Source organism: Lepus europaeus, unplaced genomic scaffold, assembly GCF_033115175.1.
Source record: "Lepus europaeus isolate LE1 unplaced genomic scaffold, mLepTim1.pri SCAFFOLD_3_1, whole genome shotgun sequence".
Lineage (NCBI taxonomy): Eukaryota > Metazoa > Chordata > Mammalia > Lagomorpha > Leporidae > Lepus > Lepus europaeus.
The window spans coordinates 6,069,722-6,082,212 of record NW_026909276.1 but is presented as its reverse complement, the minus strand read 5'-3'; the positions used below and the strand labels follow the sequence as shown (position 1 = coordinate 6,082,212).

The 12,491-nt window shown below is 41.1% G+C and overlaps 1 pseudogene; it reads right to left on the bottom strand.

Moving 5' to 3' along the window:
• Positions 1-1,788: 1,788 nt before the first annotated feature.
• LOC133755053 (NIF3-like protein 1) lies at positions 1,789-12,491 on the bottom strand (annotated as a pseudogene).

Here is a 12,491-nt window from a genome sequence, read left to right as displayed (position 1 = left end):
TAGTATTAGGCTTATGGCAAGAGTCAGGGCTAGTTTTAGGATTAGGGTTCTGTTAAGTTTAGGCTTAGCTCTGGGTTAGATTAAAAGCCATTGTTAGGGTTATGGTTAGGGCTAGGCTTAGGGTTAGGGCTAGACATAGAGTTACGTTTAGCTTTAGGGTTAGAATAAGGATTAGGTCTAGGACTAGTGTTATATTTAGGATTAGATTTGTGATTACAGTTATAGATAGGGTTGACTATTGTTAGGCCTAGGGATAGAGCTAGGATTAGGGATGAGTTTAGGTGTAGGGCTAGGGATAGAGTTAGAGCTGTGGTTTTATATACATTATATATATAATATATACAATATATATATGGTTATAAATGTATATGGTTATATATATATATAATATATAGAGAGAGCTCTGGTTATATATAATATACAGTTGTAGTTGAAGTTAGGGTCATCATCACTAGGATGAGGCTTAGTCTTTGGTTAGCATGATGGTTAGTTTAAGGCTAGTGTTAGATATAGCATTAAAGTTAGCTTCAGGACTATGTTTAAGTTCACACTGAATGCTAGTTTGTTTTATGGTTAGGCCAAAGCAGAAAGATAGGATTAGTGTTGGGGTGAGATTTAAAATTAGTTTAAGATTAGGGTTATATTTAGTTCTATGGTAAATTTTAGAGTTAGAGCCAGAGTTAGGACTATGGTTAGAGCTAGTGTGATAGTTAAAGTTAGTACTATGGATAGGTTTTAGGCCAGGGTTAGGGTTAGGGTTAAGGCAGGGTTAGGTTTAAGTTTTGGTATTAGTGTTACAGTTAGAGGTGGGGCTCATATTAGGATTAAGGTTAATGCTTGAGTTATTAAGGCTAACTTTAGGGATAGGATTAGAGTTTAGGTTGGGTTAAAGCACCATGTTAGGATACAGTTAGGATTTTGGCTAAGTATAGAATTAAGGTAAGGTTATGGTTAAGATGAGGGCCAAGTTTAGGGTTAATGCTTTGTCTAGGGATAGACCTAGTATTAGGCTTCAGAATTGGTTTAGATCTAGGATTAGGTTTAGGGTTAGGGCTAGGACTAAGACTAAGGCTAGGGCTAGGGCCAAGGTAAGGATTAGGGCTTGGACTAATGTTATAATTTGGTTTATTTTTATAAAATGAAAAGCAATAAAGACATAGTAATATGAATACCAATCATATTTTTAAAAATTCCTCCCAATAAATCTCATGTTGATTCTAAAACTGAGGTGAAAGACTGGAATTTAGGTGGATCTACAGAACATGGACACAGAGACAGACCATATCATCCCAAACTGGCTACTGCCTAAAAATAGGTGTTCAATTCCAAGTTTTAAAGGACATTTTAAAGCTAACCAATGGCAGAGACATCTACGTTAACATATCCCAACTATAATTAAACTAAGGAGAGAATTACTTGGTTACTTCCCAAGAATCTTTAGTCAACTGATTTTAGTTGATCTTTCTTAATATTTGTTTTTCATTATGGTAGTTCAGTTATTTCCTTATGAACAATAAAACATTTGTTGAACCAGATAAACTAGAAAAGATAATATAAGGGCAGTTCAAAAGGTTTGCAGAAAATGGAGTTAAAAGTTATTTATTTTGTGAATTTTTTAATGTATGCAGTTTTCTCAAAATAAACATGTCCATGAACTTTTTGAAGCATCCTCATGCATCTTAAGATACTCTTCCAGAATGATATGTCGACTCCACTGACTTATGTTACACATCCACATGAGTGGAGATGCAATCTCTAGGTTGTATCATCTTGATGTTTCTGTATGCCTTATACCACACAAAGAAGATCCCTGTCCGTCTCTGACAGGATAATATTGATCTTATTCTCCAAGTGGGCACCCAGAATATCACAAAGGTCAGTAGGAAAGCCTCATTCAGTATTACTGTGTTCACAGAGGATGGCATTTATTCCTTAGGAAGTAGCATCCAGACCATCATAATGGGACATTCCACCTGTTGAGGTACAGGTCTGCTTCCACACCCTGCTCTCAGAACCAGCACACAGGGCCAACGCTTTGACTCATGATGCTAAGGTCCTTCCTACCCCAAGAGCTACTAAGTAAATATGAATTAGTTTGAGGTGTCTTTTGATTCACTCAATCATGGTTGCCAGGGCAACAGATTCATCCAGGGTGCATGATTGACCCATTCCAGTATGTAGAGCAAAGGCTTCTGCTGTGAAAGAATTTCAGTTCTCTGGTAAAGTTATCTGTTTTGAGAGAGCTGAGCCACCACCTGTATCAAAGTCTTCTCTGTACAATCCAGGCTGATCCTTATTTTTCTCTTCATCAATCCTAGCAGAAAAAGAAGTGACAGGAACACCTTCAACTTCTCTCACTGCAGACACAACTTTATCCATATCTTGGGTATGCTTAATGTTGAATTGTACTCAGTGGTACCCTCTATAGGATAGCCATGAGTTTTGGAAGGATATATATGCCTCGATGTGCAGGCTCTAAGCCCTTTGGAAAACCACTTTTTCAATCCCTGGGGTGCAGCATCATAGGCTGTGCGAAGAGAGTAGATGCCAACTGTGATCTCCAAAGCCCAGAACACCAGGTGCTCCTTTCAGGACATCCAGGTAATATGCTTTATGTGTAGGGAAATAGGTGGAATGTAGGAAAAGATGAGACCTGCCTTCTTATGCAGAGCCTCCTCCATCACCTTCTCAGTCAAGTCATTGGTCAGGAAGAATGTATTTATAGTTGTTGGTGGGCTTGGTTCCACCAGCAATCCAATATTGTCCCAACTCTCAGCAGATGACAGGGATGTAAAGTCATTCAAGGAGGAAATGAGTCTTCAGACCCATGAAGGGACAGGAAGAATTGCAGTTCAGAGATTACATAAACCAGACTGTCATGGGGACCAGGTATTAGCAAGATGAGAGAAACTCGTGTCCATATTGGTCACTTTTTTTTCCTCTCTCTCTCTCTTCTAGTTAGCCTGGTGAACTTTTCCCCACGGAGTTTCAAGCCTCGTTCCCTCTAGTCTCCTCTTTCTGCTTGCCCGCCAGTGTCTCAAGCTATTGAGGTTCGGCTCACCTCGTGTTCCAGCGCTGGTGCATTGATTCTGCCGCTGGTGTCCCGAACTTGGGCTCCCACGCTCTCCACGCAGGTCCACTGTGAATCAATAGTTCTGGAAGAGTTTCCTCTGCTGTTTTTTCCCCTACACTTCCTTGAACCTGCAGTATCTCCACTTTTATTAAGCTGTCCTTTCCCGGACTATCAGTGTGCTCCCTTCCTATTCCGCCATCTTGCCGCTCTCCACCTCACAATGTTTTTGGAAAGACATTCTTGAAAGGGCACTCACAATTTATTAATTGGTAAAGATTAAACACAACTTGGTTTCATGAAGACATTCATTTGCTACTGATTTTGTAAAAAGAAATAAAGTTAGTAAAGATAACATAATTTTAAGAATTTTTATCCAAATAAATTACAGAATTCCAAAGAAAGATCATGTGTCACTAACAAATGAACAATTGAAAAATAATTCAATGATATTAACTATGTTCCTCTTAATACAGGGATACTCTTGGGATGCCATGTTAGCATTTTTCAATAGAGTATCTCCAGATTTTATATACCTAAAATTCCATAAAAAGCATGCATGTTGGAAGATTCCAAGATGGTGGAATAGGGAAGCACATATACTAGTGGTAACTAGTTTCAAAAAATGTTGGAAGCACATTATTGAGGAAGAGTTAGAGAAAACTGTGGTGGAAATTCTACAGGAGAGAAATGCCATGGATCTGTGTGGAAGATGCAGACATGCAGCATGAATACAGACACAACAGGATGCCAGCAGCCAAGAGGAAGAGAAAGCACTGGCTTTGGAGAGTGAGGTGAGATCAGACTGCAGCAACCCATACCACTGGTGATATAGACATAGGGAGACTTTGACGTGAGTCTGGCCTGGAGCTCTGAGGGGGAAAGTGTACCCACTGACCCAGTAAAAAACAAGGGGGGGCATGTTTCTCTCACTACATTCACTAAACAATGGTGCCCAATAATCAGTTGAGAGAAGGTGGGCACCATTTTGGACAGAAACAGAAGATGCAGAAGCTCTTGTGCACATGCTCAGCACCTGGCTGAGACAAGATGCCATCTTCTAACAGTACCAGTGGCAGCAGCTTGAATGCATGCAACTTGCAACTGATGGGGAGAATTGGAAGCATTTGGTTGGTGGCTATTGTGCATGTGTGTGATCCAGAGATTCTAACAGAAGGAAAACTCCATGTTTCCCATTGACTTTGAGTCTGGCTGGGCAAATTGACTAGAGTCTGTGCACCCACATATTACTGAGGTCCCCACAATCTCTCAGTGCTCAAACTGTCGAGGCTCTGGGAATGTCTCTGCCTCTCTGTGAATGAGACAGTCTAGCAAGGTGGATCAAATCCTCTGCACCCATTGACAGTGGGAGCCCTGTGTGCTGAGACTGTGGAAACTCTGACTGCATAAGAAGGCACAGGATATAGCTGGTTCTCTGGACAACCAATGTGAGCTGCTCTACAGGCACTTATCAAAAGAGAAAATTTTAGAAACCACAGGCAAGTGAAAAATGCTCAATATCACTAGTCACCAGAGAAATACAAATCACAATCACAGTGAGGTTTGACCTCACCCCTGTCAGAGTGGCTCTCAAACAGAAATCAACAATCAACAAATGCTGGCCAGAATGTGGGGAAAAGGCATCTTAATCCACTATTGGTGGGAAAATAAACTAGCACAGCTATTGTGGAAGACGTATGGAGACACCTCAGAAACTTGAACGTAGATATACCATATGACTCCGCAATCTTAATCCTGGGAATTAATCTAAGTGAAATGAAATAGGCATATAAGGGGCCAGCGCTGTGGTGCAGTAGGTTAATGCCCTGGCCTGAAGTGCTGGCATCCCATATGGACACCAGTTCTAGTCTTGCCTGCTCCTCTTCCGATCCAGCTCTCTGCTATAGCCTGGGATAGCAGTGGAAGATGTCCCAAGTCCTTGGGCCCCTGCACCACATGGGAGACCTGGAGGAAGCTCCTGGCTTCTGGCTTCAGATCAGTGCAGCTCTGGCCATTGCAGTCATCTGGGGAGCGAACCAGCAGGTAGAAGTCCTCTCTCTCTGTCTCTACCTCTCTCTGTAACTCTGTATTTCAAATATTTAAATCTTAAAAAAAGAAATAGGCATATGAAGGAGCTTTCTGTATCCTCATGTTCATTGAGCTCAATTAACAATAGCTAAGATATGGATTCAACCTAGATGTCCATCAACTGATGACTGGATAAAAAATGTATATATATATATATATATATATATATATATATATATATAAATGTATATATATATATACATACTTATATATGTATTTATAATAAACAACTACTCAGGTATAAAATATAATGAAATCCTTTGTTTTGCAACAAAATGAATACAATTGAAAACCATTAAATTTAGTGAAATAAGCCAATCCCAAAAAGACAAACACCTTATGTTCTCCTTGATCTGTGGTAACTAATAGAGCAGCAAAAAATGGAATGTATAAGAGTGAAATTGATGTTTTGAGAGTTTATGATTTTTTACAGCCCTTGTCTCTACTGCTGAACAACAGTGCTGTACTCTTTACTAAGTATAGGGTGAATCTTAAGAGTAAAAAGTCCACTGAAAGTAGATCAGTGTAGGAAGTAGGGCTGACACTGTGGAGTAGTGGGGAGAACTGTGCCCAGTTTCAGTCCCAGAGGCTCCACTTCCAATCCAGCTCCCTGCTAATGTGTCTGGGAAAGATCAGATCACTCAGGGGCTTGAGCCCCTGCAACCACATGGGAAACTTGGAAGAAGCTCCTGGCTCCTGGCTTTGGACCAGCCCATCTCCAGCCATCGCAGCCATGTGGGGACTAAACCAGTGGATGGAAAATCTTTCTCTGTCTCTTCCTCCCTTTGTCTTTGTAACTTTGCCTTTCAAATAAAAAAATGAATAGATATTTAAGGAAAAATAAGGCAGGGAATTAGAGAGAAAGGATGAGTGAGAATGTGTGGGTGGGAGAGAGGATAAGATGGGAAGTATCACTATGTTCCTAAATCTGTATATATGAAATATGTGAAATCTGTTTACCTTAAATTAAAAAAAATTAAAAACTGACATTTAATTTCAATAGCTGTGAAATAGAATAACTACAATAAAAAATTCTACTTGTAGGCCAAATAAATTTGAATAGTAATAAAAATGCAATATAATTTTTAAAATGGTCTGACTTTAACATGTATCATCCCAGATGATGTATTGGAAACCTAATACCTGGGACTGGTGCTGTGGCACTGTGGGCTGAGCCTCTGCCTGTGGTGCTAGCATCCCATATGTTACCAGTTCATGTTCTGGCTGATCCTCTTCCAATCTAGCTCTCTGCCACCTGAGAAAGCAGTGGAGAATGACCCAAGTGCTTTGACCCCTACATTGATATAGGAGACCTGGAGGAAGCTCCTAGCTCCCAGGTTCAGACTGGCCAAGCTCCAGCCATTGTTGCCATTTGAGGAGTGAACCATCAAATGGAAGATCTTTCTCTCTGTCTCTCCCTCTCTCTGTCTGTAGCTCTACCTCTCAAATAAACAAAATCTTAAAAAAAAATCCCCAAGACAATAGTTTCAACCCTCAGGAATAGATTGACACCAATTGTAAAAGGACCTTGAGGTGATAAGTTTTATCTCTTACACTCTCTCACCATGTAATGACTTCTGCCAAGTTAAGTACAGGAATATGGCCCTCTCCTGATGGGGCCTCTTGATCATTGACTTCTCATATGACTGCAAGATACACTTTTTCTTTATAAATTACACATTGTACACCAGTTTTGTAACAATACAAAATAGACTAAGACTGAAAATAGATCAATACATATTTTCTCATCTTCAGGAAAGAGAGAAGGAAAATGGAGAGATAGCATGTGGCTTAGCAGGTTAAACTGCTGCCTGGAGTGCTGGCATCCTATTTGGGCACTGATTCTAGTCCTGGCTTGGTTTACTTCTGATCACTCCTTATTAATATACCTGGAAAAGCAACAAAAGATGCCCTAAGTACTTGAGAGTGTGCACTCATGTGGGAGAATTGCATGAAGATCTTGACTCCTGGCTTCAGCTTGACCCAGCCCTGGACATAGCAGCCATTGGTGAGTGAACCAATGGATGGAATATTCTCATTCTCTCTCTCTGTCTCTCTCTCTCTCTCCCACTTCCTCCCTCTCTCTCTCTCCTTGTCTCCTCCCCTCTCTCTGTAATACTGCCTATTAAATAAATAAACCTTTAAAACAAAACAGAATACTAGCTTCTGGAGGATATCGTGTTAATTTAAAAAAAGAGAAGGAAAAGCACAGAACTTTAGAAAACCATGAGACTATTAAGTTTTTTATTTTTAAAATTTTTTTTGACAGGCAGAGTGGAGAGTGAGAGAGAGAGAGACAGAGAGAAAGGTCTTCCTTTTTGCCGTTGGTTCACCCTCCAATGGCTGCCATGGCTGGCGCGCTGCGGCCGGCTCACTGCACTGATCCGATGGCAAGAGCCAGGTGCTTCTCCTGGTCTCCCATGGGGTGCAGGGCCCAAGCACTTGGGCCATCCTCCACTGCACTCCCTGGCCACAGCAGAGAGCTGGCCTGGAAGAGGGGCAACCGGGACAGAATCTGGCACCCTGACTGGGACTAGTACCTGGTGTGCCGGCACCACAAGGCAGAGGATTAGCCTAGTGAGCCGCGGCGCCGGCCTTATTTTTAAAATTTTTAAAGATTTATTTATTTATTTATTTGAAAGAGTTACACAGAGAAAGAAGGAGTGGCAGAGAGAGAGGGGGGTCTTCTATCCACTGGTTCACTCCCCATCTGGCTGCAACAGCTGGAACTGCACTGATTTGAAGCCAGGAGCCAGGAGCTTCTTCCAGGTTTCCCAAGCAGGTGCAGGAGCTCAAGGACTTGGGCCATCTTCTATTGCTTTCCTAGGTCATAGAGAGAGCTGAATTGGAAGTGGAGCAGCTGGGACTTGAACCAGTGTCCATATGGATGCCAGCACTGCCAGCAACAGGCTTACCAGTTATGCCACAGCACCGGCCCCATTTTTTTTTAAATTTAGTTCATGTCTATTTTCTAATGAGAATAGGGAAGGATTTTTTAAATATTTATTTATTTGAAAGGCAGATTTACAGAGAGGCGGAAGGAGAGAGAGAGAGTGAGAGAGAGAGAGAGAGAGAGAGAGAGTGTGAGAGAGGTCTTCCATCCACTGGTTCACTCCCCAAATGGCTACAAACAGCCAGAGCTGAGATAATCTGAAGCCAGGATCCAGAGCTTCTCCTGGGCCTCTCATGTGATTGCAGCATCTCAAGGACTAGGATCATCTTCCACTGCTTTCCAAGGCCATAGCAGAAAGCTGTATGGGAAGTGAAGCAGGCAGGACTTCAACAAGCATCTACATAGGATTCCAGCACTGCAGGCAGCGGCTTTATCCACTTTGCCACAGTGCCAGGCCCATGAGATTTAGCAACCAACATAAAAAGCATACTTCAAAGAGTTTGCAGAAAGTTGAATTAAAAATAAGAGAAGACTGAAAATAAGCTTAAGAATAATTAAGTAATCACCTTACTGGAGAAAAATTAATTTTCTTTGATCTTGGAAATATATAGATGTACTTATGATCATAACTGGAAGAGAAGATGAATGGAGAGAGTTGTGATTGGGTTCACCCTTCGATTCCAATGTGCAAAATAAAATTATTATTGAAATTAATTGGAAGTGGAGTAGCCAGGACTTGAACTGGTTCCCATATGGGATGCTGGCACTGCAGGCAGTGGCTTTACCCACTATGCCACAGTGCCAGCCCCTATGTATAAATCTTATGGCATCAGTAGAGACATTATGTAATATTATCTATTCCACATGAACAGGGAATGGTGATCTGAATATGTGAAAATACTCAATCCATGCATGATTATATAAAGTATTCATGGTCAAAAATTGTGTAACTTTTAGATATAGAAAGATACACATATTAAGTGATTTTGTAAAGATGAGTTTAGTTATACCAGTATAAATACACTAGTCATATGCTCTGTCAGAAGCAGCCACAGGATCTGCAAATGTTTGGAGTTACCAAGCTTACATCCTTAACCAGAAGATGTGGTAAATGAGAATTTAGAGTCTTTTTTAATGTATGATGAAATGAATAACTACAGTGAACTGGAAAATATGAATAAGAGGTTGGTGTTGTTGGAAGTGGGTCCAATAGAGGGGGAATCCCCTTGCAGTACTATAAATGAGTCATATAGAACAATAGTGCGAATAAGCTAGAAGGTGATACTCCAGATAAAATTTGCATCTGATACGTACCACTAAAGATGTACATGTTTAGGATTCTGAGCTTTGAAAAGAAGTACATATGAATGCAAATTCTTGCCATGTTATATTTTGCAAGGCAATTTTGTTATATTACTAAAACTTTGACCTACATTTCTCCTCACACGGAATCAGGAATTCAATCTATAAGTAGAGGTGTACTTCAAAGATTAAATAAGAAAAAATATACAAAACCCCATGGATATGCTTTTAACTAAACAACATTTGAAAAACTTGTTCTCTTGCTATGGATCATGGACTCCAAATCCCATTAAGTTGGCAGGTACCAATGCCATCTTACTAGTCAAAGTGATCAGTTTAAGTTCATAATTGATCATAAAGATAGGATTAAGTGTCAAAGAGATTACATAAATAAGATCAGTGCCTGATAATAATAATTGATAGAATTAAAAAGCAGAGAATGATCCAACATGGGAAGTAGGATACACAGCAGACTCATAGAATTACAAATGCCCTAAACAGCGCTCTGGCCTCAGAATCAGCCCTTAAGGCATTCAGATCTTGCTAAAAAGCCCATGAGAGTTTCTCAGGCATGGAAAGCCAAGACACCGGCAAAAAATGACCTAAATGAAAGATCTCTGTGAGTGAGATCCTGGTGGAAAGAAGGGGCCATCAAAGAAGGAGGTACCTTTCTCTGAAGGGAGGAGAGAACTTCCAGTTTGATTTTGGCCTTGTCTAAATAAGGTCAGAGTTTGTGAACTCAAGAGACTTCCATAGCTTTGGCAGCTCATGACAAGAGCCTCGGGTGATCACTGACATCATAAATGCGAGTGTCAATTGTTAAATCAACAACAGGAGTCACTGTGCACTTGCTCCCCATGTAGGACCTCTGTCATTAATGTGTTGTAATATGAGAATTAACTGTAAAAGTAATCTTCACACAGTGCTTTATACTCTCCCTGTCTCCCTCTCTCCCCTTCTCCCTCCCTCTCTTCTGGAAAGTCTGACTTTCAGATAAGTAAATCAATAATTTTTAAAAAAGAAACTAAGAAAGCAGAACAGATTCAAGAAAAATACAAATAAATATTTTAATAAGGACTCCAGAACAGACTATAAATGTGCTACTACTGCACTTTTGTCACTATGATGTACTAAAAGAAAAATAATTAATGTATATATTTTTTGACAGGCAGAGTGGACAGTGGGAGAGAGAGACAGAGAGAAAGGTCTTCCTTCTCCATTGGTTCACCCTCCAATGGCTGCTGTGGCCGGTGCACTGTAGCCCGCACACCTCGCTGATCTGAAGCCAGGAGCAAGGTGCTTCTCCTGGTCTCCCATGTGGGTGCAGGGCCCCAGGAATTGGGCCATTCTCCACTGCACTCCCAGGCCACAGTAGAGAGCTGGACAGGAAGAGGAGTGACCGGGACAGAATCTGGTGCCCCATCTAGGACTAGAACCCAGTGTGCCAGCGCCACAGGCGGAAGATTAGCCTATTGAGCTGTGGCGCCAACCAATGTATATTATCATGTACTAATTTGAATGATTAATTATTGGTAATTAGAATTTAGTTTTAAATAAAAATATTTCAAGTGACAATATTCATCAGCCTAGTAGAAAAAGGTTGAAACAGGCTGGCACCACAGCTCACTAGGCTAATCCTCCACCTGCGGCCCTGGCACTCTGCATTCTAGTTCTGGTTGGGGTGCCGGTTCCGTCCCGGTTGCTCCTCTTCCAGTCCAGCTCTCTGCTGTGGCCCAGGAAGGCAGTGGAGGATGGCCCAAGTCCTTGGGCCCTGCACCCGCATGGGAGACCAGGAGGAAGCAACTGGCTCCTGGCTTCGGATCGGTGCAACACTGGCCATAGTGGCCATTTAGAGGGTGAACCAATGGAAGGAAGACCTTTCTCTCTGTCTCTCTAACTAACTCTGCCTGTAAAAAAAAAGGTTGAAACAAAGCACTCTCTCTTAATCTCACAAAGTCATGTGAATAGAAGGCATATCTGATTTATTCTAATAGGTCTTCCTAAAATTCACAAATTTTTTTCTGACAACAGTGAATTTGGATCATCATAGAAAATTCTTTGAAGGCTCTTGTTAAATGTGTTCCTCTCTGAGAAAGTAAATTTTACTGGATGAATCTACAAGAGGTAAATTTTTGATTTATAGAACATTGGAAAACCAATATACTTAGTCTCCAATTTCTGATTTACTTTATAGAACAGAAATTACACATATAAATTTCACCTTATCTATTTTTTTAAATTTTTACTTATTTATTTGACAGTCAGGAGAGAGACAGAGAAGTCTTCCTGGTTCACTCCCAAATGGCCACAATGGTCAGAGCTGGGCCAATCCAAAGCCAGGAGCCAGAGATTTTTCTGGGTCTCTCACATAGGTGCAGGGGTCCAAGCACTTGGGCCACCATCCTCTGCTTTCCCAGGTCATTATCACAGAGCTGGATTGGAGATGGAGCAGCTGAGACATGAACTGGCACCTGTATGGGATACCAGTGCCACAGGCAGAGGCTTAATGACTATGGCACGCACCGCTTCCCACTTTATCTAAATTTACAGTAAACCCATGAGTTGTACCACAACACAATTTTCCTTCCTTCCTTCCCTCCTTCTCTCCTTCCCTTGTTCCTTCCTTCCTTTCTTCCTTCCTTCTTTTCTTTTTCTTTCTTTCTTCTCTCTTTTCCTTTCTTTCTATTTCTTTTTCTTTCTTTCTTTTTCTTTCTTCCTTTTTGTTAATTTTTCTGTGTCATGAAGCTTGCACATTGCATCTAGGGACATGGACCAGGGAGAGAGGCTTATGATTACTGTGTGCAAATACTCTCCTCTTGAGGGTCAAAGCATCTGACAAAGTAGCTCTCCTAGATTAAGTCCTCAAGTGCCTCTCTCAATAATAAGCGAGAGAAGGTGTGCTAACTGAAGAACATCTTTGGTTTAATTAACTCTAGCAGGTCTGAGTGTTGCTGGGGTCCTCATTGGGCTATAATAATGGGTCATGAATCATTTGAGTGTGACTGTTCACCACATGAATCACTGATGCTGAAAGTTTCCTCTTATCTCTTCCAGCAAGAATCCTTAATGGCCCACACTGCTGCTGGTGCTGTAGAAACTTACAGTGTTGAAGGTGTAGTCCAAAATGGAGGCTGTCAT